Below are 23889 nucleotides of genomic sequence, written 5' to 3'. Positions count from 1 at the left end.
TCAAATGCTTTTCTGCTTCTATTCATAGGATCATATGACTTGTCTATTGATGTAATGTATTATGTTGATTCACTTGTTTATGTTAAACCCAGGTTTAATCCTACTTAGTCATGGTGTATGATCATTTTGATGAATTGTTAGACTCTTATTTGCTAGAGTCTCTATTTTGTTGAGAATATTTGCATGCACTTGTCAAGGATATTGGCCTATAATTTTCTATTTTGTGGCAGTGTGTCTGTCTGCTTTTTTTTACTTTTGGTTTTTGGGTGACACCCAGTGACGCTTAGGGGTTACGTCTAGCTATGCACTCAGAATTAGAGCCTGGCTTAGGGAACCATATGATATACTGGGGATCCAAACAAGGCAAATGCCCTACCACTATGCTATTGCTCCGGCCCATCTGTCTGCTTTTGATGTCAAGATGATGTTAGTATCATAGTAACTATTTAAGACTGTTTCACTTTTTTCAATTTTCTGAAAGAGCCAGAAAAATATTGGCAGTAGGTCCTCTTTAATAACTTTTGAGAGCATTCATTAGTGAATTCATATGAGATTAGCTTTTGTTTTTGGGAAGACTTTGATCACAATTTCAAAGTCCTCAATAGTGAAGATATTTCAGGTGTTTTTAGCTCATCTTGTTTCAGCCTTGGGAAGTTATTGGAGTTCAAGAATTTATCTATTTCTCTTAGTTTATCTTGTTTTGTGGCATGATCCTTTGAATTTCTGTAGTATCTATTGTGACATATCCCCTTTCATTTCTTTTTTTTTCTTCACTTTTTTTTATTTAAACAACTTTATTACATACATGATTGTGTTTGGGTTTCAGTCATGTAAAAAACACCACCCATCACCAGTGCAACATTCCCATCACCAATGTCCCAAATCTCCCTCCTCCCCACCCAACCCCCGCCTGTACTCTAGACAGGCTTTCTATTTCCCTTGTACATTCTCATTATTAGGATAGTTCAAAACGTAGTTATTTCTCTAACTAAACTCATCCCTGTTTGTGGTGAGCTTCCTGAGGTGAGCTGTTACTTCCAGCTCTTTTCCTTTTGTGTCTGAAAGTTGTTATTGCGAGAATGTCTTTTATTTTTCTTAAAACCCATAGATGAGTGAGACCATTCTGCGTCTTTCTTTCTCTCTCTCTGACTTATTTCACTCAGCAAAATAGATTCCATATACATCCATGTATAGGAAAATTTTATGACTTCATCTCTCCTGACAGCTGCATAATATTCCATTGTGTATATGTACCACAGTTTCTTTAGCCATTCATCTGTTGAAGGGTATCTTGGCTGTTTCCAGAGTCTTGCTATGGTAAATAGTGCTGCAATGAATATAGGTGTAAGGAAGGGGTTTTTGTATTGTATTTTTGTGTTCCTAGGGATATTCCTAGGAGTGGTATAGTTGGGTCGTATGGGAGCTCGATTTCCAGTTTTTGGAGGAATCTCCATATTGCTTTCCATAAAGGTTGAACTAGACGGCATTCCCACCAGCAATGCTTAAGAGTTCCTTTCTCTCCACATCTCTGCCAACACTGTTTATACTAATTCTTTGTGATGTGTGCCAATCTCTGGGGTGTGAGGTGGTACCTCATAGTTGTTTTGATTTGCATCTCCCTGATGATTAGTATGTGGAGCATTTTTTCATGTGTCTTTTGGCCATTTGTATTTCTTCTTTGTCAAAGTGTCTGTCCATTTCTTCTCCCCATTTTTTGATGGGATTAGATGTTTTTTTTCTTGTAAATTTTTGTCAGTGCCTTGTATATTTTGGAGATTAGCCACTTGTCTGATGGGTATTGGGTGAATAGTTTCTCCCACTCAGTGGGGGGCTCTTGTATCCTGGGTGCTATTTCTTTTGAGGTGCAGAAGCTTCTCAGCTTAATATATTCCCATCTGTTAATCTCTGCTTTCACTTGCTTGGAGAGTGCAGTTTCCTCTTTGAAGATGCCTTTAGTCTCAGTGTCCTGGAGTGTTTTACCTACGTGTTGCTCTATGTATCTTATGGTTTCGGGTCTGATATCAAGGTCTTTCATTCATTTGGATTTAACCTTTGTACATGATGTTAGCTGGGGGTCTAAGTTCAATTTTTTGCAAGTGGCTAGCCAGTTGTGCCAACACCATTTGTTGAAGAGGCATTCTTTGCTCCATTTAGGATTTCTTGCTCCTTTATCAAAAATTAGGTGATTGTATGTCTGGGGAACATTCTCTGGGTATTCAAGCCTATTCAACTGATCTGAGGGCCTGTCTTTATTCCAATACTTTGCTGTTTTGATAACTATTGCTTTGTAGTAGAGTTTAAAGTTGGGGAAAGTAATTCCTCCCATATTTTTTTCCCCCAATGATTGCTTTAGCTATTCTAGGGTGTTTATTGTTCCATATGAATTTCAAAAGTGCCTGATCCACTTCTTTGAAGGATGCCATGGGTATCTTTAGATACATTAAATCTGTACAATGTTTTGGGGAGTATTGCCATTTTAATGATGTTAATCCTGCCAATCCATGAATAGGGTATTGCTTCCAATTCCATGTGTCCTCTCTTATTTCTTGGACCAGAGTTTTATAGTTTTCTTTGTATAGGTGCTTCACATTTTTAGTCAAGTTGATTCCAAGATATTTGAGTTTGTGTGGCACTATTGTGAATGGGGCTGTTTTCTTTATGTCCATTTTTTCCTTATTACTATTGGTGTATAGAAAGACCATTGATTTCTCTGTGTTAATTTTGTAGCCTGCCACCTTGCTATATGAGTCTATTGTTTCTAGAAGCTTTTTCGTAGGGACTTTAGGGTTTTCTAGGTAGACTATCATGTCATCTGCAAACAGCTAGAGCTTGACTTCTTCCTTTCGTATCTGGATTCCCTTGATATCTTTTTCTTGCCTAATTGCTATAGCAAGTACTTCCAGTGCTATGTTGAATAGGAGTGGTGAGAGAGGATAGCCTTGTCTTGTGCCAGAATTTAGAGGAAAGGCTTTCAGTTTTTCTCCATTGAGGGACAATATTTGCCTCTGGCTTGTGGTAGATGGCCTTAACTATATTGAGAAAGGTTCCTTCCATTCCCATCTTGCTGAGAATTTTGATCAAGAATGGGTGTTGGACCTTATCAAATGCTTTCTCTGTGTCTATTGATATGATCATGTGATTTCTATTTTTCTTGTTTTTAATGTTGTGTATGATGTTGATAGACTTACGGGTGTTAAACCATCCTTGCATTCCTGGGATGAAAACTACTTGATCGCAGTGGATGATCTTCTTAATGAGGCATTGAATCCTATTTGCCAGGATTTTGTTGAGGATCTTTGCATCTGTATTCATCAGTGATATTGGTCTGTAATTTTCTTTTTTGGTAGCATCTCTGTCTGGTTTAGGTATCAAGATGATTTTGGCTTCATAAAAGCTATTTGGAAGTGTTCCTGTTTTTTTCGATTTCATGAAAGAGTCTTGCCAGGATTGGTAGAAGTTCCTCTTGAAAGGTTTGAAAGAATTCATTAGTAAATCCATCTGGGCCTGGACTTTTGTTTTTGGGCAGACATTTGATTACTGTCTTAATTTCCTCATTATAATTATAAGAGTCCAAACAATTTTATTTTATTTTTTTTATATATTCTTTTTTTAATTTTACTTAAACACCTTGATTACATACATGATTGTGTTTGGGTTTCAGTCATGTAAAGAACACCACCCATCACCAGTGCAACATTCCCATCACCAATGTCCCAAATCTCCCTCCTCCCCACCCAACCCCCGCCTGTACTCTAGACAGGCCTTCCACTTCCCTCATACATTCTCATTATTAGGACAGTTCAAAATTTAGTTATTTCTCTAACTAAACTCATCACTCTTTGTGGTGAGCTTCCTGAGGTGAGCTGGAACTTCCAGCTCTTTTCTCTTTTGTGTCTGAAAATTATTATTGCAAGAATGTCTTTCATTTTTCTTAAAATCCATAGATGAGTGAGACCATTCTGCGTTTTTCTCTCTCTCTGACTTATTTCACTCAGCATAATAGATTCCGTGTACATCCATATATAGGAAAATTTCATGACTTCCTCTCTCCTGACAGATGCATAATATTCTATTGTGTATATGTACCACAGTTTCTTTAGCCATTCGTCTGTTGAAGGGCATCTTGGTTGTTTCCAGAGTCTTGCTATGGTAAATAGTGCTGCAATGAATATAGGTGTAAGGAAGGGGTTTTTGTATTGTATTTTTGTGTTCCTAGGGTATATTCCTAGGAGTGGTATAGCTGGATTGTATGGGAGCTCAATTTCCATTTTTTGGAGGAATCTCCATATTGCTTTCCATAAAGGTTGAACAGACGGTAGAGAATCCAAAAATTTATCCATTTCTTCCAGGTTTTCATTTTTAGTGGCATAGAGTTTCTCAATGTAGTTTCTGATTACCCTTTTGATCTCTACCATATCGGTAGTGATCTCTCCTTTTTCATTCCTAATATGAGTTATCACGTTTCTCTCTCTCTCTTTCTTTGTTATTTTTGCCAGTGGTCTATCAATCTTGTTTATTTTTTCAAAGAACCAACTTCTGCTTTCGTTGATCTTTTGGATTGTTTTTCAGGTTTCCACTTCATTGATTTCTGCTCTCAGCTTTGTATTTCCTTCTGTCTCCCTATTTTTGGGTCCTTTTGTTGAGTACTTTCTAATTTTATGAGCTGTGTCACTAAGCTATTCAGGTATGCCTCTTCTTCTTTCCTGATGTATGCTTGCAAAGATATAAATTTTCCTCTCAGTACCGCTTTTGCTGTGTCCCATAGGTTCTGATAGTTTGTGTCTCCATTGTCATTTGTTTCTAGGAAGGTTTTGATTTCCTCTTCGATTTCATCTCGGACCCACTGGTTATTCAGTATTTGGCTGTTTAACTTCCTGGTATTAAAGTTTTTCTTTGTAGTTCACATATAATTTCAGGGCCTTGTGGTCAGCGAAGGTAGCCTGCAAAATTTCTATCCTCTTGATATTATGGAGGTATGTTTTATGTGCTAGCATGTAGTCTATCCTGGAGAATGTCTCATGTACATTAGAGAAGAATGTGTATCCGGGCTTCTGGGGGTGGAGTGTCCTGTATATATCTACTAGGCCTCTTTCTTCCATTTCTCTTTTCATGTGTAGTATATTCTTTTTGGATTTCAGTCTGCTTGACCTGTCAAGTGTTGACAATGCTGTATTGAGGTCTCCCATAATTATTGTGTTGTTATTGATATTATTTTTCAGATTTGTTAACAATTTTATTAAATATTTTGCTGGCCCCTCATTCGGTGCATATATGTTTAGGAGAGTGATTTCTTCCTGCTGTACGAATCCCTTGATTAATACAAAATGTCCATCTTTGTCCCTTACAACTTTCCTAAGTATAAAGTTTGCATCATCTGATATTAGTATGGCCACTCCAGTTTTTTCTTGGGTGTTGTTTGCTTGGATGATTTTCCTCCAGCCTTTTATTTTGAGTCTGTGTTTGTTCTGACTATTCAAGTGTGTTTCTTGTAGGCAGCAGAAGGTTGGATTGAGTTTTTTTTTTTTATCCATTTAGCCACTCTGTGTCTCTTAACTGGTGGATTTAGTCCATTGACATTGAGAGAAAGAATTGTCCTGGGTGTTGGTGCCTTCTTTATATCGAAGTTTGGTGTGTCTGTTGGTCAGTCTTGTTTTAAAGTAGGCTGTTCAGTTTTTCTTTTAAGAATGGTTTTGAGTCTGTAAAGTTTCTGAGCTGTTGTTTGTCTGTGAAACCATGTATTGTTCCTTCAAACCTGAAAGTGAGTTTTTCTGGGTGCAGTATTTTAGACGCAGCATTTATTTCACTGAGTTTTGTCACTATGTCCCACCACTGCCTTCTGGCCTTGAGTGTCTCTGGTGACAGGTCTGCAGTAAATCTCAAGAATGTTCCCTTTAATGTAATTTCTCTTTTCGATCTTGCTGCTTTCAGAATTCTGTCTCTATCTGTGGGATTCGTCATTGTGACTAGGATGTGTCTTGGGGTGTTTTTTCTGGGGTCTCTTTTAGTTGGTACTCTTCAGGCATGCAGAATTTGATCACATGTATTCATTAGCTCTGGTAGTTTCGCTTTCATGATGTTCTTGACTGTTGATTCTTCCTGGAGATTTTCTTCCTGGGTCTCTGGGACTCCAATGATTTTTTAATTGTTTCTGTTGAGCTTATTATAGACTTCTATTTTCATTTGTTCCCATTCTTTGAGTAATTTTTCCATTGTTTGATCATTTGTTTTAAGGCTTTTTTCCAATTTCTTCTGCTGTATGGAATTGTTATTTCTCTCATCTTCCAGTGTACTAATTCTATCCTCATCTGCTGTTAACCTGTGCGAAAGCTCATGTTTTTCTTCAATTCATCTACTGAGTTTTTCTGACCTGTTATTTGACCTGAAATTTCAGTTTGGAGTTTTCTGATTTCTATCTTCATATTCTCTTGATTCTTATTAGTGGTCTCTTCTATACTTACTTTGAGTTCTTTGAACATCTTCCATATTGCAACTCTAAACTCCTTATCTGAGAGACTGACTAGTTGGTTGGTCATGTTCAAGTCATCAGAGTTGCCATCGTCATTCTCTATGTTTGGCGCTGGCCTGCATTGTTTTCCCATCTCACACTTGTATTGTGAGTTTTTCTATGTGTTGTGGTTGTATTCATTGGCTAAATGATATGCATGGCTGGGAAGCGAAGTGGAGCGGCAGTGCTCCTCTGGTTCCACCATTTCTAGGCTTGTAAACTCACCTCCAGGGAAGGCTCCAGGGAAAGCCGAGCTGTCCTCAGATGAGCCACACACAGGATGAAATCAGGGCAAAAATGGAGAACAACACAGAAGACAGGCAGATAGGTGTGCTGGCATCTGAGTTCCAGCAGAGTTCAGCCTCCAGCACAGTTCTTAGTGTGAATTTTTCTTCTTGTTTCAATGACTCTGCTAGAGCCTCTTTTTGACCCATTTCCAAGAGGTTTAAGCGACAAGACAGGAGACAGACACACACAGGCAGAACTCACAATTTCTCATGGTTGGGCTCCACTGGGCAGGCGTAGTTTCGTAGATTTTCCCAGCCTGACATCACAAACAGGGGACCTGACTTCTGCAAAGTACTGCTTATAGCCGGTTTTCACGTTGTGAAGCAGTTCCTTGGTGTGTCCACCCTTGAATGAGCCTCTGGGAGAGCGAGTTTTTTGGAGCCTCTTTTCGGCCCACTCCCAAGAGGTTCAAGCGACAGGACAGGAGACAGACACACACAGGCAGCACTCACAATTTCTCATGGTCGGGCCCCACTGGGCAGGCATAGTTTCGTAGATTTTCCCCCTTTCATTTCTGATTCAGTTTTTTTCTCTATCTTTCTTTGTGAGAGTCACTAGCAGTTTATAGATTTTTTCCCAAAGACCCATATCTTGTGGTTTTATTGATATTTTTGATTGTATTTTGGTATTGAAATTCATTAATTCTGCTCTTTTACTATTGCACTAATAATTCTGCCTTTGCTTCCTATTTTTGGTTCTTTCCTAATTTTTCAAGCTGTGCAGTCAGGTTATCTGTGGTCCCTTTTTTAATGATGATTTCTTGCATAGCTACACACTTTCCTCTTAACATTGTTTGCAGTGTCTCAAGAGTTCTAGTATTTTGTGTGCTCTTTTTGTTTATTTCCAGAAGTATTTTGAGTTCTTCTTTGATTTACTCTCTTATACACTGGTTGTTAATAAGTGAATTGTTTAATTTCCAGGCATTAGAATTATTTTTTCATTTCTGTTTGTGAATATCTTTTATTTCTCAGTTCACCATCATCTGAGAAAATAGTTGATACAATTTCTATCCTCTTGATTTTATAGGATATTTTTTTGTCATATATCTTGGAGAATGTTCCATGTGCATTAGAGAAGAATGTATATTGGGCTTTTTAGGGATGAAAAGCTCTATATATCTTACTAAATGATTCTCTTTTATTTCTTCAAGGGCAGTATTCCTTGCTGAATTTTAGTCTAGTGTATCTTTCAAGAGGTGAAAGGGTGGTGTTGAAGTCTCCAGCTACTTTTGTGCTGCCATCAGTGTTTTCTTCAAGTCTCTTACTAGGTGTTTTAGGTATTTTGATGGTCCCTTATTAGGTTCATATATTTAAGAATGTGAGTTCTTCCTCATGTACACTTCTTTTGATCATTAAGATATGCTCTTCTTTGTCTCTTATAACCCTTTTGAGTTTGAAGTCTATTTTGTCTGATACTAGCCATCACAGCCCAAGCACAGCAATGTGCTTGGATAATTGTTTTTCAACCTTTGCCTTTGAGCCTGTATTTATTCTGGCTATTTCAATGTGTTTTCTGAAGAATATTGGGTTCAATTTTCTAATCCATTTTGCCACTCTATGTTGCTTAATTAGTGCATTTAGCTCATAGACATTGAGAGAGATTACATACTTGTTTTTTTAATTTGGATTTTGGGCCACACCCAGTGATGCTCAGGAGTTACTCCTGGCTATGTGCTCAGAAATTGCTCCTGGACCAGATGGGATGCTGGGGGTCAAACTGAGATCTGTCCTGGGTTATCCATGTGCAAGGCAAACACCCTACCACTGTGCTATCGCTCCCGCCCCTGAGAAAGATTATTGTCATGGAGTTTTGTCCCATATTTCTGTAGGAGTTTGGTGTGTTTGTGGGACTCACTTTGTCTTAGTCTCATTACTCCTTCTTGTATAGATAGTTCCTCTGCTATATTTATCTGTGAAGTTGTGTATTTTTCTGAAGTTACGTATCTTTCCATACCAAGAAGAATTTTTGATGAGATGTTAATTGTGTTGTTGTTGTTTTCTTTTTAAACTCTGTCCCACCCATTGCCTTTTGGTGTAGAGAGTTTCATTTGGTAAATTTTGCCGTAAATCCTTCGGCATTTCTTTGTAATGTAATTTCCTTCTTTGACCTTGCTGCATTCAGTATTCCATCTTATTCATGTTTTTTAATCACTTTTTAAAATTAGGATGCATTTTGTAGTATTTTATTTGGATCTCTTTTAGCTGGTACCCTTTAGGCTTCCAGGATGTGGCTGCATGCACTCTCTAGTTCTGGGAACTTCTCAACAATGATATATTTGATGGTTGCTTCTACATCAGGGCTTTCTTCTTGGTTTAAGACCCCACTGATTCTTACGTTGTTCCTTTTGAATACATATCAAAATTCTTTTACACATGTTTATTTATTTTGACAACCCCCCCATGATGTTGCCTGGAGGCTTTCTGGACCTCGTCTTGGAATTGACTGATTCTGTCCTTAGTAGCTGTTACTCTGCTGGTGAGGCCTTCCGATGAAATTTTTTGTTTTGCTCACCAAGTTTTCCACCCCTAACATTTATGTTTGTAGTTTTCTCCATTTTGTTCTCACATCCTCTTGTGTTTTATTGACTGTCTGTTCCACACTTTATTTGAGCTTGTTAAATATCCTAAGCATTTCCAATTTGAAGTCCTTTACCTAAGTAAAGGATTATATTGGTAGCTGTTATTGATTGATTCCTCACACATTACTTTGGTGTTCTGTGCTGTTTACTGTGGTTCCTTTAGTAATTTAGAGTAGTGTCTTTTCCACTTTGTTCGATGACCCCCCTCATGGCCAGAGAGATTTTTGAGGGAGCTCTATTGAAGAAGAGAGATTATCTTTTTTCTATGTTAATGGCCACCACTTTAGAATCATGGCAATTGCTCCTGACATCCAGGTGGTATCTGACCTCAGTGAAGAAGTCACACTCACACAGGAAGAGATGTATGGCCTGGGTGTTCACCTGGTGACCTGGTGACCCTTACTGGGGTATTGGTTTCTGATGTCCAGGTGGAATTGGGATGGCACAACAACCACTTCTATATATGAAAGGGATCTTTGGCTTCTATGTCTGAGTGGAATTTAGGACTGGCATGTAGGCCACTTTCACATGAGAACAGGGAGTGTTCTGGTCAGGTTTTTTTTTCTAAAATCAAGCCCCCGCCCCTCAGTTTGCCAAGAATGTACTTGGCTCTCTTCCCTTGTCACTGAGATTCCTATATTCTGAGACTTTATGAATCAATAAACATTTATCCACCAATACTAAATTCAGAGCCAGAGGCAGCCTATTTCTCCTCCTAGTCCTTGAAAAGTATGCTCCCATGTTCACACCCCACATTCACAAATTCACTCTAGTCATTTTTTTTGGTATTATTTTGAAATAATATTCAGAAAAATTTCATAAACTGTGCACTTAGATCTTGATGAATGGCTTTGTGGAACCACCCATATAAGAAGGCATTTAGCAACTTGTTGATAGTCCTGAATTTTTGGAACTTTCTATGTATATAACAATAGAATCATACTGTGTATTTTAATGTTTTTGTTTAGTATTGCTTGGGAGATTTATTTTCTATAATTAGGTTTTGTGGTAGATTTGTTCTGTGTATCTGATTTGATATAAGCAAATGAAGACACTTTATCTCTGATTTGTACTTTTCTTTTTCTTACCTGAATGTATCAGCCAAAACTTCTAATACAATATTAAATATTAATGGTAGTAACAGGCATCTTTTCCTTATCTGTTGATATATTTGCAGTGCTGGAATCAAACCTAGGACTCTACTATACCAGGAATCCCTCAATCACATTATTCTTCATCTTCTAGGAAAGCTTTCAGGATTTTACAGCTGTTAGACCTTCCTTCCTTCCTTCCTTCCTTCCTTCCTTCCTTCCTTCCTTCCTTCCTTCCTTCCTTCCTTCCTTCCTTCCTTCCTTCCTTCCTTCCTTCCTTCCTTCCTTCCTTCCTTCCTTCCTTCCTTCCTTCCTTCCTTCCTTCCTTCCTGTAAGCACATTTTTATTTTTTTCTTGATTTAACTAAGCTTCATTTTACTGATTATTTTACAACATCATTCATATGAATTGGTGTTGAATTTCATTGAATACTTTTTTTTGTTGCTGTTGGGTTGTCACATGGTTTTTATTTTTTGATATATTAATACAATAAATTACACTTGATTGATTTTTTAAATGCTAAACCAACTTTTCATTCCTGGAACATACTCAAATTAGATGTGATACACTATCATTTTTATAGAGAGCTGAATGTAGTTTGCTAATATTTTGTTTAGTGTGCCTGCATTGATAAATATGAAGGGTTTGGCTTCTGACTTTCTTCTCTGCTGTAGTTTCAATGCTGTTCTACTTTAACTCTACACTCAGTGTAATAACTGCAGCAGAAGAACTAACCAGCTATTTTATTTTCTCTCCTAATTTGAGAAACTGGCTGGTCTTAGCCAGACAGTTGTGCTGTGATTGCTTGAGATCTCTCATGAGGTTGTAGTCAGATGGCATTACTTCCACCACCAGTTCTTTGCAGGGATGCTGGAAAACTGGGAGCATGCTCTTCCCCATCCTTTTCCTTCTATTTCTCCTTTCTCCTATTCCTTCCTGTTACCTGCCATAGTGGTTAGTGGGTCCAATTAGGACTTGGGGTGAGTCCAATTAGGAGGGGGTCCCAAGAATATAAAAGGTAGTGAATGCTAGGATTTCTGATGGCTTATGCCAAGAATAGACCTTGTGTTTCTGTATTTTGGTTCCTAAAACCACTCCCCAGGGCCAATATGACACTAATGCATATGTATTACATGACGAGAGGATGGATCATTGAAATCCTTCTCTAGAGACTAATTGGTACAGATATCAATGATACTATGGTCTCATGACATAAATTGGGTGGAGGTCTGGTTTACTTCCCAGTCCTACCTGGAAGCATTTGAAGGTTATTGGCCATCATAGATTCACCTCTAAGTCATTCTCTTAGTTTGCACAGTTGGGTGCAGAGTAAAAGATGGTAAGGTTTGGGTTCTGGCAAGGTGTGAGAGAAGGATTTAGGTTGCATTAAGTGCACCTGCACCTTAGGGCAGGTTTTCTCAACCTCAGCTTGTCCATGAGTAGCTCTCTTCCAGCCTTATTTCCTGTGTCCCAGTCTACTAGTTAGTCTCCTAGTCTCATACTGTGGCTTCTCCATTTGTATGATTTTTACCTGTTGACTTCTTGGAATATCCTGGGGGGGTCCACAGAAGAGTTTATGAATTCCAGTTGAAAAACACTGGTCTAATGGACTGGCAGCTGGGGGTAGGCTTGTTTAGATAGATAAGGCAACAGAGAATTCTATCTGATAAAGCAGGTCAGGTGCTCTCACAGAGGTCATCAAGGACATGTGGGGTTGGAATGGAGGGAGTTAAGGGGGAGACTCTCTCTAGGAAGGAGGAAAGTTTTCAGAGGAAACATTTAAATTGGGTTTGACCAAGAAGCATCGGAGTTGCCCAGTGAGTGTGAGCACCCTTGGTAGAAGCAGCAGCATAAGCCTTGGGTTGCTGCTGGAGAAGAGAGTGTGAGTTGGATGGAGCCAACTCTGGGAGATTTTCTGGGAGAAAATGTCAAACTTTTGAGTGATCCCAGGTTTATTTCTGAGACTCCAGGTATTTGAGTTATTTTAGCTCCAGGTATGTGGAACTTGGAATCAGAAGACTTAGCAAATTCAATTTACCTGGGGGCCACAGGAGGCAAAGTTGGGGTGATGCTTGAGTGCAAAGTCAATAGTAAGCCTTGAACATTGGGGGGTGTGACCCGAACAACTAAAACAAAACAAAACAAAACAAAAAAATATTCCTCTAGGGAAGAGCCACAAAATGTATGGAGGGCCATTTGCGGCCTGTGGGTTGCGAGTTTGAGACCCCTGACTTAGAGAGAAAGTCTTCCTGGGGCAAGTGTGTGACTAACCTTTGTCCTCTCTGGGGATAGTATTAGGAAGATAGGGATGGAGGATTGCAGTGCTTAATATTTAGAAGGAAGGGCAAGATAAATAATACTGGGTTAAGGTACCTGTCTTATTGCAGTCCACCCTGGTTTGAACACAAGTACCTTGTATAATCCTCCAAGCACTTCCAGGAGTGATCCCTGAGCATAAAGAAAGGAGTTATTTATAAGTACTGCCACTGTGTATGCTCTTTCCTCCAACAGGATTTATAAGGACTCTCCTTGATGAGTATGTTATTCATTATCTAAGATGTAGGGGAGAAACTGAGGCCCAGTGGATATACAGGTTTGCCTAAAGTCTCATAATATATATATAATATAACATAATATATATAATATATATATATATATAAGAGAGAGCCCAGGGTGCCACCTTCCAACCTCCATGCCCTGTATTGATCCTATTCCTTTTACAGGCACCTGCTGTCCTCTGGCTTTAAAATCTGCAACTCACTTTCCAGAAGCCATTTCCTATGGGTGCTGATGGGTTTGCCCTTCCTACTAATCAATGAGGCCCTGGAGTGCAGGGAGCTGAGTGGAAGAATTCTGGCTTGTACACAAAGGCAGTGAGAGAAGTAGTCTGCCTGTCCAAAGTTTGGCTCCACTGGATGGAGGCAGGGCAGTGAAGTTTGGCATTCGACTACCCTGATTATGTCTCTGTGGTTCCTTCATCTGTGCCTAACCCCTAGATCTGGTTGCTGGCATTGTTCATTTGTCCTCTCAAAGACATCCAAGTAGAAACAGGACCCTTTACATAGACCAGAAGTATGACAGAATCAATTCAGGCTGGCTGAGCTGATGCCCAGCAAAGAGCCTTGGAAATTATCAGGAAATTGAGTGTAAGTGTGACAGGAGAAAGAAGACACAGGTGAGTTGAGCATCTGTTCTCCAGAACTGTAAGCTATATTCTACGGGGATCATTTTCCCATTATATGGCATTATATGGCATAAATTTGCGATGAGTAAAGATTTTTCTACTCTGTAGGAAGCTTCAATTTGGGGTAGAGAGGCCTGAGCAATAGTACAGTGCTTGCTTCCCACACACCCTACCCAAATTCAGTCTCTGGCACTCCATATGGTCTTGTGAGAACTGCTAGAAGTAATCCTTGAGCTCTGAGCCCTGAACCCAGAATCAGGAATATCTCTTGAGTAATGCTGGTTGTGGGTTAAAAACCCCAAAACAAACAGGGACAGGGAACTTGGCTAGGCTGGGAAAAATAGACTCTTCCTTTTCTAAATATTGGAGTACTTATTTCATACTCAAACAGAACATTTCAGTTTCAGGGGTGAAGGTGGGATGAATGGTGCCTACAACAAGTCTGGGGGATAAGGTGGGGCTACAAACACCAATCTTAGTAAGAAGCCAATCAAGACTTCTTGGGCAATGGAGACAGGAGGAAGCACTTTAGGAGCTCCTGGTGAATGTTTAGGCATGCATTTGATCTTGTTGTGAGTATGATTGTTGCTGAGCACATATAGCCACATACTCAATATCTGTGCCTACGTAGCATAGAGATGACTGAGAACCCCTTTGAAATATTCCTTTGTGAATTCTATGGGACTGATTTTAGGAATCACAAAACAAGTTAAAAAAGCAAAAGAAAACGATGCAATATCGGTGTTGACCACCTGATAATCCACTTACTCTTCCCTTTGTTTATGTCTGTTACCCTAAATCCAAAAGACAGTAAAAAATGAGGGTGTGATAGTGCTGCTGATGACAAACTCAGAGTTCACATGCCTTTGTGATGAAATGTGCTTTTGGCAGAGATGACAGAGCTAACTTAATTTTTCCTGTCAGTCTCTGTAGTAGATCAATTAAGCTGCCAAGGCGATCAAATATTTCAGACTGTATTTATTACATTAAGTATTTATGTTCAGGCCAAACCTTTAAAGCATGATGTCATATAGGAATGTAGGCTGATTGGATCAACTCAGCAGAATTTGCTATAACTTAATGGAAATCTAATTGGGTGTGTTTTTTTTTTGTTGTTGTTTTTGTTGTTTCTTCTTTTTAGGCTACACATGGCAATACTCAGGACTTAATCCTGGTTCTGGATGCAATAACTCCTAGTGGGTTTGGGGGACCATATGGGGTGCTGGAGATCAGGCTTTATACAAGGCAAATGCCATACCCACTGTACCCCCTCTGGTGCCTTAATTGCAAAACAAAACCATCTCAGACTGCATTTAGGGGCCAGATGGGTTTTGCAGAGAGGTGAGTGCTGCTCATATTGTAGAGTTAGAAAGAAGGGATGTTTTAGTGAATCACTGGCTTGTGGGCTTGGTCAAGTCCCATGTTTAACCCCTGAGATGTGGGTATAAGAACATTTCTGGCAAACTTTTCACAGTGCGTTTGTGCTGAGCTCTATGGTTGCTATCAGAGAAAGGGGAATGCATGAAATAGATAACTATTTTAATAAAATTAGCTCTAATCATTTATATGTCACAACCACACATGAAATTTCTCTTCTAATGGGATATAAAGAAGCATAGTAAGAGAATAAAAAGTAGTCAGAGTCATTTGAACTGAAGATTTTGTCTGCAGAAATGATTTTATATGGGAAGAGGATTATGGGAGGGGGAGAAGGAAAGCAGACTCTGTGATGACTGTGGTGTTGGGATGCATGGATGAAAAGCATGATTGTGAAAAGCATGATTGTAAATCATGTATTTAAAAAAGGATGTATTGTAAATCTAGGTACTGCAATAAAAATGTTTTTTTTTTTTTTTTTTTTTAAAAAAGAAAAGAAACGTGAATGAAGCTGTTGGCAAGCAGGGTTCTAAGCTAGTTGCAGAGTGCCTAGTCCTTATTCTCAGTGATTTTGAATTTTTTTGTTTGTTTGTTTGTTTTGGGCCACACCCGGCGTAGTCACTACTGGCTCTCTGCTCAGAAATCTCTCCTGGCAGGCACAGGAGACTATATGGGATGCCAGGATTTGAACCACAGTTGGTCCTGGGTAGGCTGCTTGTAAGGCTAATGTATCTCTCCAGCCCCATTCTTGGTGATTTTGGAAGGACGCTCTCCATTGCTGTAACTTAATTGAAATATATTTGGGTCAGTTTTATTGTTGTTGTTTGATTTTTCTCTTTAGGCTACACATAGCAATGCTCAGAACTGAATCTTGGTTCTAGACTTAGTGATAACTCCTAGTGGGGTTGGGGGACCCATGTCCACATGGCAGAAAATGGGAAATCACAAGTTAAGAAATGAAGACTCCCTTTCTGAGGGTAACAACTGTTATTTGAAAAAGTGGAGACTATAGAATAGTAGAACGAAAACTATAAAAACCATTTCCTTCTATAGTTAGTCTCATGACAATATACTCCAAGGGTGGAGAAACCCCATATCTCTTAGGCCAAGTGAATTCCTTTAAGAATGACCCCAATATTTACTGTGTCGGTGCAGGAGGGAAAAAAAAGGCAAAAAGCACAAAACATTTTTTATTTTTTATATATTATTTTTTTATCTTCATTTATTATTATTACTTTTTAATTCTTATTTACCTAACTACTTTTTGTCGATTTCTTTGTTTTGGTGTTGTTATTGAAGTTGTTGTTCCCATTTATATTTATTTTTTTTCTTCTTTTTTTTTCTTTCTCTATGTGCTCTGCCATGTTTTTTTATCTGAAGACCATGGCTTTTTTTTTGTGGTGCTTATCGTTATTGTTGGAGTGCTCACTGGATATTTGACACTTCTTTTTGTACTGTTGGGGTGTTTCACCTTCTTTTTCTCCTTCGTCTCTCAAACCGATGATGAGAGCCTCTAGAAGGATTCCGCCCATTTTCGGCGTATTAGACTTTTACCCCAGTTTATTACTTTTCTCTTCTTCAAACAAAACCACATAACTTGAACTATCTAGTCCTGCCTCCCAGTTAGAGGCGGGGGGGAAATAAGGGAGGCACCAAGACCAAGACTACTAAGTAGTAAGCTAGGTACAGAGGGGACCACATATTTTAGCAGCCCCGGGGGTGAGGGAGGAGGATATGGGAGGTAGGACGAAAATGGAGGTGTAGGGAGGACAAATCAGTGATGGGAATCCCCCTGATTTTATGTAAATATGTACCTAAAATATTATTGTCAACAATATGTAAGCCACTATGATCAAAATAAAAATTATATTAAAAAAACATTTCATTAGATCCAGAAGAACCACTGTAGACATTCAGTATTGGTTCATTTGTTTTTTATTAATTTATAAATATCTACAATAAATTTGTACTTTACATATATATAAATTTATATACTTATACAAATATATATTTTATGGCATTTGAAAGAAGTGATTTTATGTTCAAGAACTTTTAATTTTTAGTAACTATTTTAGAAATTAAAGTTTTTAATTAAAAGTTTAAATTTATAAACATTCTTTTGTTTGTTTTTGTTTTGGGGCCATACCTGGTGACACTCAGGGGTTACTCCTGGCTATGCACTCAGAAATCGCTTCTGGCTTGTGGGACCATACGGGAAGCTGGGGGATCAAACTGTTGTTCATCCTAGGCTAGTGCGGGCAAGGTAGATGCCTTACCACTTACACCACCACTCCAGCCCCTAAATTTATAAACATTCTATTTCTAAATGTGTGTATCTATCATTCCATGTATGTGCAAATGGATATGTATATGGCATTTTAATTTTTTTGTTTTTATTTTTGGACCACACATGGTTATGCTTAGGATTTATTTCTGGCTCTGCACCCAGGCATCATTCCTGGAAGAGCTCAGGGGAACTTATGGGACCATGGGAATTGAACCTGGGTTGCTCACATACAAAGTAATCACCATACCTACCATATTATATCTTCAGCCCCTGTGTGTGGTATACACTTACACATACACACCATGTGTGTATGCATGTAGACAATCAGATCTATGTAATCATTCACATATGGGATCATATTCTTTTATTGTGCTTAGCTTTTTTAAGGGGGAAAGTTTGGGCTATATGTGATAGTGCTTAGAGGATGTATGATACTTAAAACAAACTGGAGTTGGCCATATACTAAACCCCTGTACTATATTTTTGGCCACCAATTTTCTTTTTACTTTTATTTATTTAATTTATTTTTGTGTTTTGGCTCAATCTGGCAGTCCTCAGAGGTCACTCTTGGCAGTACTTGGGGACAATATATGGTGCCAGAGATTAAACTAGGATAGTCCACATGCAAGGCAAGCACATTATCTTCTGTAATCTCTTTCGCCCTTTAACTTGCTTTCTAAACTTAATATTTTATTTTATTTTTTTGGATATTTTATTTATTTATTTGGATATTTTAAAAATATCCTATAATTTTGTCAAAGTTATAGAATGATCCATATTTAGTCAATTTTCTAATGTGGAAATATTATGTAATTCATATAATAAAGACAAAAATCATCACTTTATCTCCTTTACCGTCCAGTTCTTATCCAGATAAGTTTCAACTATCATTATCATTGCCATAGTGGCAAGTATATGTATGTATATATTACTTATTTCCAAGTAATGTTTTTGGGTTTTGTGGACAACTTCTAGCAATCCCTAGCTTGGTGGTACTAGTTTGATGGTTCCATGCTTAGTTAGGCAATGCTGTGGGCCCTCAGGACTGAACTCAAGGTGACAGACCACAAGGCAATCATTTTGCCGAGTATTGTATCCTGTAATCTCTAGCACGTAGACAAACCTTTATTGTTTTTGTTTTTAGGCCACACCTGGTGCTGTTCAGGGCTTACTCCTGGATTTACACTCAGAAATGATTAAATTTGCACTCAGACTCCTGGCAGTCTTAGGGCACCAGATGGGATGCTGGGGGACCAAACCTAGGTCAACTGCATGCAAGGCAATGCCGTACCAGTTGTGTTATCACTCTGGTTCTCTAGACAAACATTTTTAAACAAGAAGAAAGAAAACTAGAGCTCAACTTCAAGAAATGCAGTCATTAAATAATAAAACTTTGAAGGTTTTGCTTGGTATAGCTCAGTTTTAAAGCACTTGTCTTGCATGTGTGAGGCCCTAATATTGATTCTGGGCACTGCTGGAGGGTGAGAATGGATGTTTAGCTTTATCCTCAAAACTCTATTAGTAGAATGAGGGATTCTTATTTTCAGTAGGACAATGACCACTTGAGAAGCAGCACAGTGTAGCGCGGGGATCATGTCTCACACCTGCAGATCATTGTGATACTGTGATGTGATGCTCAAGCCACCTCTCAGCTTCCTGCCAGTCACATGCCCTGTCTGAGGGGCATCCAGAACAAGCAGATCTTTTGTTGAAAAGGGTTGATCACTTGCTATGCATTAACCTTGCCCTTTCATTCGTAAGGGTACCTGAAAAATTAATGTATGAGATCTTAGTAATGTTATAGAATTTTTCTGGGAGGGACCTCTTTTTTAAATTAAGATCTTTATTTAAACACCTTGATTACAAACATGATTGTGGTTGGGTTTCAGTCATGTAAAGAACAACCCCCTTCACCAGTGCAACATTCTCATCACCAATGTCCCAAATCTTCCTCCTCTCCAACCCTCCCTCGCCTTTACTCTAGACAGGCTTTCCACTTCCCTCATTCATTCACATTGTTATGATAATTCTCAATGTAGTTATTTCTCTAACTGCACTCATCTCTCTTTGTGGTGAGCTTCATGTGCTGAGCTGGAACGTCCAACCCTCCTCTCTTTTGTCTCTGAAAGTTATTGCAAGAATGTCTTTCATTTTTCTTAAAACCCATAGATGAGTGAAGATATGGTGTGTGCTCCCTAGCAGTTGTCACAAGGCTTTCCAGAAAATTCTTGATCAACTTGGCTAGCGGTTCACTCTGAAGGCCTGAGGATGCAGTAATTCTCAGGTTTTGATTATGGGGTATTAACAGGCTGTCCCAGTAATACTAAGTCTTCCCCCAGTGGTGGGACAAGTCCCCACCGTTTCCTCCCAAGATTGCCAGCTTTCAACTGTGTGGCCTCTTTACCCATAATTTTTCACAGCTTGGTTTACATATTTTCAATAATAGAGTGAGTCTATGGAGCTGGCGAGCTGCAGACCTAATAATTGTCTTTTTGTATTTATCTGTGAGTGGCTGGCCATTTGTCCATCCAGTGTTGTCCATGAGATTTAACCTGTTTGAATATTTCTTTCTATTCTACGGCTGAAGAACACTCCATTACACAAATGCATGCAATTGCTATATTATCTATTACATGTTTCCATTGTTCATAGACAAAAACATACATCTGTTATCCATTATTCATGCACATGCTTCAATGATCAATAGAGCCCTGACAGTTTGTGATCAGAGTCTCTCTAGTCTTCCAGCTCTGCTGAACCTCCATTTGCCCATTCTTTAGGGGGCCCTGAATGAGGCTAAGTGCCAGATCTTTGCCTCTTCTGCAGTCTTATTTCTGTGAATAATCTGTTTTACTAGCCCACTGAATCTGGGTTTTGGGTTGCAGGAATATTGTTCCTGTTGGCTTTCTGGGGATGTGTCCCCATTACAGGGGTAGTTAGTTGGTGGAGACTATGGATCCAGAGGGGAACAGAGCTCTGTCTTGTTTCTGATCTTCTCTCTCTTCAGTCAGCTGGGCCCCCAAACACGCATTGCTGAATGGCCCCATTGATGTTCATGTTGGAGCAAGGCCTTTCTGACAAGAATAGGCCTGAAACATGTGGAATCCACATTTCCTAATTTAGCTCTGTGCCTCAGACACCATCACAGTTCGTAAGGCCCCTTCTGCCCTAAGCAACTGCATGGGATCTCCAGTTCCTTTTGGCCTCGTTTTGCAGAGGTGAGGTTGGAGTTGATGTCAGCTTTCCCTCTTTTAAATGTTTATTAAAAGTGAAAACTTATGTTTCCATTTAAAAGAAAATTCTAAATAGACATGGAGAAGGAAGTCACAGCATTCCCAAAGCCAAGAGTTTGTCCTCCTTTTGATTTCTTCACACATGATCTCACTTGGGGAAGGCACAGCAGAGAGGAGGCAAAATACAGGGATGGGAGGATTCTAAACCTCATTGTGGCTCCCCAGTTCCTGACAGACATGTCTTCAACCAATTGCGTAGCCTCTCGGTTTTCTTGTCAACATGGGTGTCATCATGGTACTGTAGGTGGAAGTGCCACCAGCAGCAATTGGAAAGCCAGAACTCTGGGGAACTCCTGGGTGCAACTTTGCTTCCTGTTGTGGCCTAGAATGGCCAAGGGATATAGACTGACTAAGCAATAGGCTTTCAGAATTCCCTTTGTCTACTTGACTTTGGTCTTTATCTGTTTGTGGCCTGCAGCCTTCTGAAGGGTCAGAAGTGACATAGGAAATAACAGGTGCTTTTGAAAACTTTTATACAAGCAGAATAAACAAAGGTTACCGGAAGATTTTCCTCTCTCTTGGGTGATAAGCAGAAACAATTTGGGCAGTTACTTCTGGAACCTCAGCTCCTTTTTCTGGAGGGTGTCCATGATAATTAATGTCCATGAAGCCAGAGTGTGCAGTGGAAAAGATGACTTCATTTTAAGTTCTGAGTGGATGTAGAAAGGAAGAGAAAGACACCTGAAGTTTTGAAGGCCCTGGGCAAAGAGGGTGGGAGTGTTTTATTTACTGGGAGAGTTGATTCTTGATCAAGGCAAGTCAGTTCTTGAACCTGTCTCTATAAGAGTTCAGAGTTTCTCTGTGCCTCTCTCCTTTCCCCTTTCCTCCCTCCTTTCCTTTTCTCTTTCTTTCCTTCTTCCCTCCTTAATTTCCTCCCCTTCTCCCACAGATATCTCCCAAGGGTCTGGACTGCACAGGCACTCTTCTAAGTGAGGGGAACAGAGCAGCAATGGAGAAGGAAAAAGCTTTGTATCCTGGAAGAATATGAAGGACAGATGGTCATAAAACCACAGGCATAGGGCTAATTATTGGCATTGTGTGGCAGAGGCTGTGGGACAGTGAGAACATGCCCTTGCGGAGCAGTGCCAGGGCGTATACTGGGGAGGGGTTGGTAGATGGAGCTATAAGAAGACAGATGTGATAAGAGTTTTGGGAAACCAAGGTCATCACTCCAGACTGACCTGGCTGAGGGCCATGTGGGTGTGTGGCCATGTGGGGGGAAAGATGGCACTATCTTTCCACACAGAGAGATATGGTGGGGAAGGTATTGGCCTCCTGCTAACTGCATGATCTCACTCTGCCACCTTTACTTCACCTCAGTATTCTCAGCTGTAAAAGGGAATAAGAAAGAATAAAGTCCATTGTTTAGACTTGTCTTAGATTAGAGATCTAGTGCTTAGAAATAAGACAGTTGAACACAAGTTTCTGCTCAGCTAATACTCTGCGTTATTATGGGTTCGGCTCCAGGAAGGAGGCCTATGGGGAGCAGGCACTGAGAGTGAGAAGGAGAGAGAGATTTTGAGTGTCACTGCTCGGTTTTAAATTCAGAATATAGATGGCCCAAAGCAACTCAGAATCCCACCAAACTTTTCATGTCCCTGCTTATAGGCCCATGTGCACAGACACAAACTTACAAAGACATACATACACACATAGATACAGATGCACATATCTAGAGACTTATACAAATAGATGCATGACACACATGCATGGATGTACACAATTTTTTCTCCCCTCATTCTTCTCCCATCCTAGGCTTTGTCTGTGAATTATTTTTTTCTCTTGCCCCTTAAATTTAGGAGAAATTGATTAGATTTGAATCTCAGCAAAAATTGGTCTGGACACCACTTATCTTTCCTTTTCTTTCCTCCAGCAGCCCCCCCCCCACCTTCTCCTGACCCCACAAGCTCCATTCTCCATTCAAAACTGCTGTAGCCTTGGCTTCATTGTGCCATCTGACCACAAGCCTGCAGGATGGTTGGATTCTAGTGGCCCACAAGCATCTGCCACTCCCTTATTTTATAGTTCACTTGATTTGGAAACTACAACAAAATTGAGCTTCCCCCAAATATGAGTTCTTTGAAAGGAGGGCAGCATAGCTTCAGGTTATAGAGCTGAGCTTGCTAACAGAGTTGTGGCAGGGCTTCCTTCACCTCTAAAACCCCAAGCTTTTTTCCTAGAACAACCCAAATATTTATTTATTTATTTAATTTGTAATATTCCTTTTATTTATATTTGTTTTTTTGGGCCACATCCAGTGGCGCTCAGGGGTTACTTCTGGCTCTGCTCTCAGAAATCGCTCCTGGTTGGGGCCAGTGGTGGCACAGTGGCCAAGCCAGCAGCAATTTTTGAGCGCATAGCAGGAGTAACCCTTGAGTGTCACCGATGTGGCCTAAACACCCCCCCCCCAAAAAAAAATTGCTCCTGTCAAGCCAGAATTTGAACCACCATCCACCCACCCTGGATCAGCCATGTGCAAGGCAAATGTCCTACCTCTCTCTGTACTATCTCTCCGGCCCCCAACCTGAATATTTAATGACAGATGGATGGATAAAGAACTTGTGGTATATGTAAACACAAGAATACCGTGCTGCAGTAAGAAGAAATGAAGTTTTCAGTTTGCTACAAATTGGAAGAAATTGAAAGACATCATATTAAGTAAAATAAGTCAGAGGGAGAAGGAAAAATGTTGCTTGATCTCACTCTGTATGGTCTATAGAGAAACAAAACAAGGGAGTAGATAGTATTGGAGGGTGACAAACCTTTATTCTTGGATGACCAAACTAAGACTACCAACCAGTGCAGGGTGGGAGACAGGAAGAGGAGAACTAAAAGTGATAGGGATAGTGGTGGTGAGGTACAGAAAATATATAAAAACCTCAATGCTAACACAACTGTAGCCACATAATCTAAGTATAATAAAATTAAAATTTAAGCCCAACTACAATCATGTTTGTAATATTGGTCTTAAATAAAGATATTAAATAATTAAAAATTTGACAGAAAATTAAATATAGTACCCCTGTGAGTGCTCAGGATTGATTTGTCACCTTGTTTGGGGAGGGTGGTATTATGTCCCAGGGTCCTGGTAATGAAATATTTTAGAAAGTTAAGGATGTCAAAATATCTGTTCATAATCACACAATTGGTAGTTGAGTAAATGGCCTACCCCATTTCCTTAAGGATATAATAACTTCTGGCATGGTTGTGACGTTGTGCATCTTGGGTCTTCAAGCTCTTAAGAATTTTCCCTTGTGGTGACTGGAACAAAACATCATGCCCTGTC

The 23889-nt window shown here is 39.5% G+C and overlaps 1 protein-coding gene across 1 annotated transcript in view; it reads left to right on the top strand.

Moving 5' to 3' along the window:
* The window catches only part of DRGX (dorsal root ganglia homeobox), a 43059-nt gene that overhangs the window by 18834 nt on the left and 336 nt on the right, over positions 1 to 23889 (top strand). The window lies entirely within an intron of this gene.

This window comes from Suncus etruscus, chromosome 17 (genome assembly GCF_024139225.1).
Source record: "Suncus etruscus isolate mSunEtr1 chromosome 17, mSunEtr1.pri.cur, whole genome shotgun sequence".
In the NCBI taxonomy this organism is placed as follows: domain Eukaryota; kingdom Metazoa; phylum Chordata; class Mammalia; order Eulipotyphla; family Soricidae; genus Suncus; species Suncus etruscus.
This window is presented reverse-complemented; position numbering and strand designations above follow the sequence as displayed.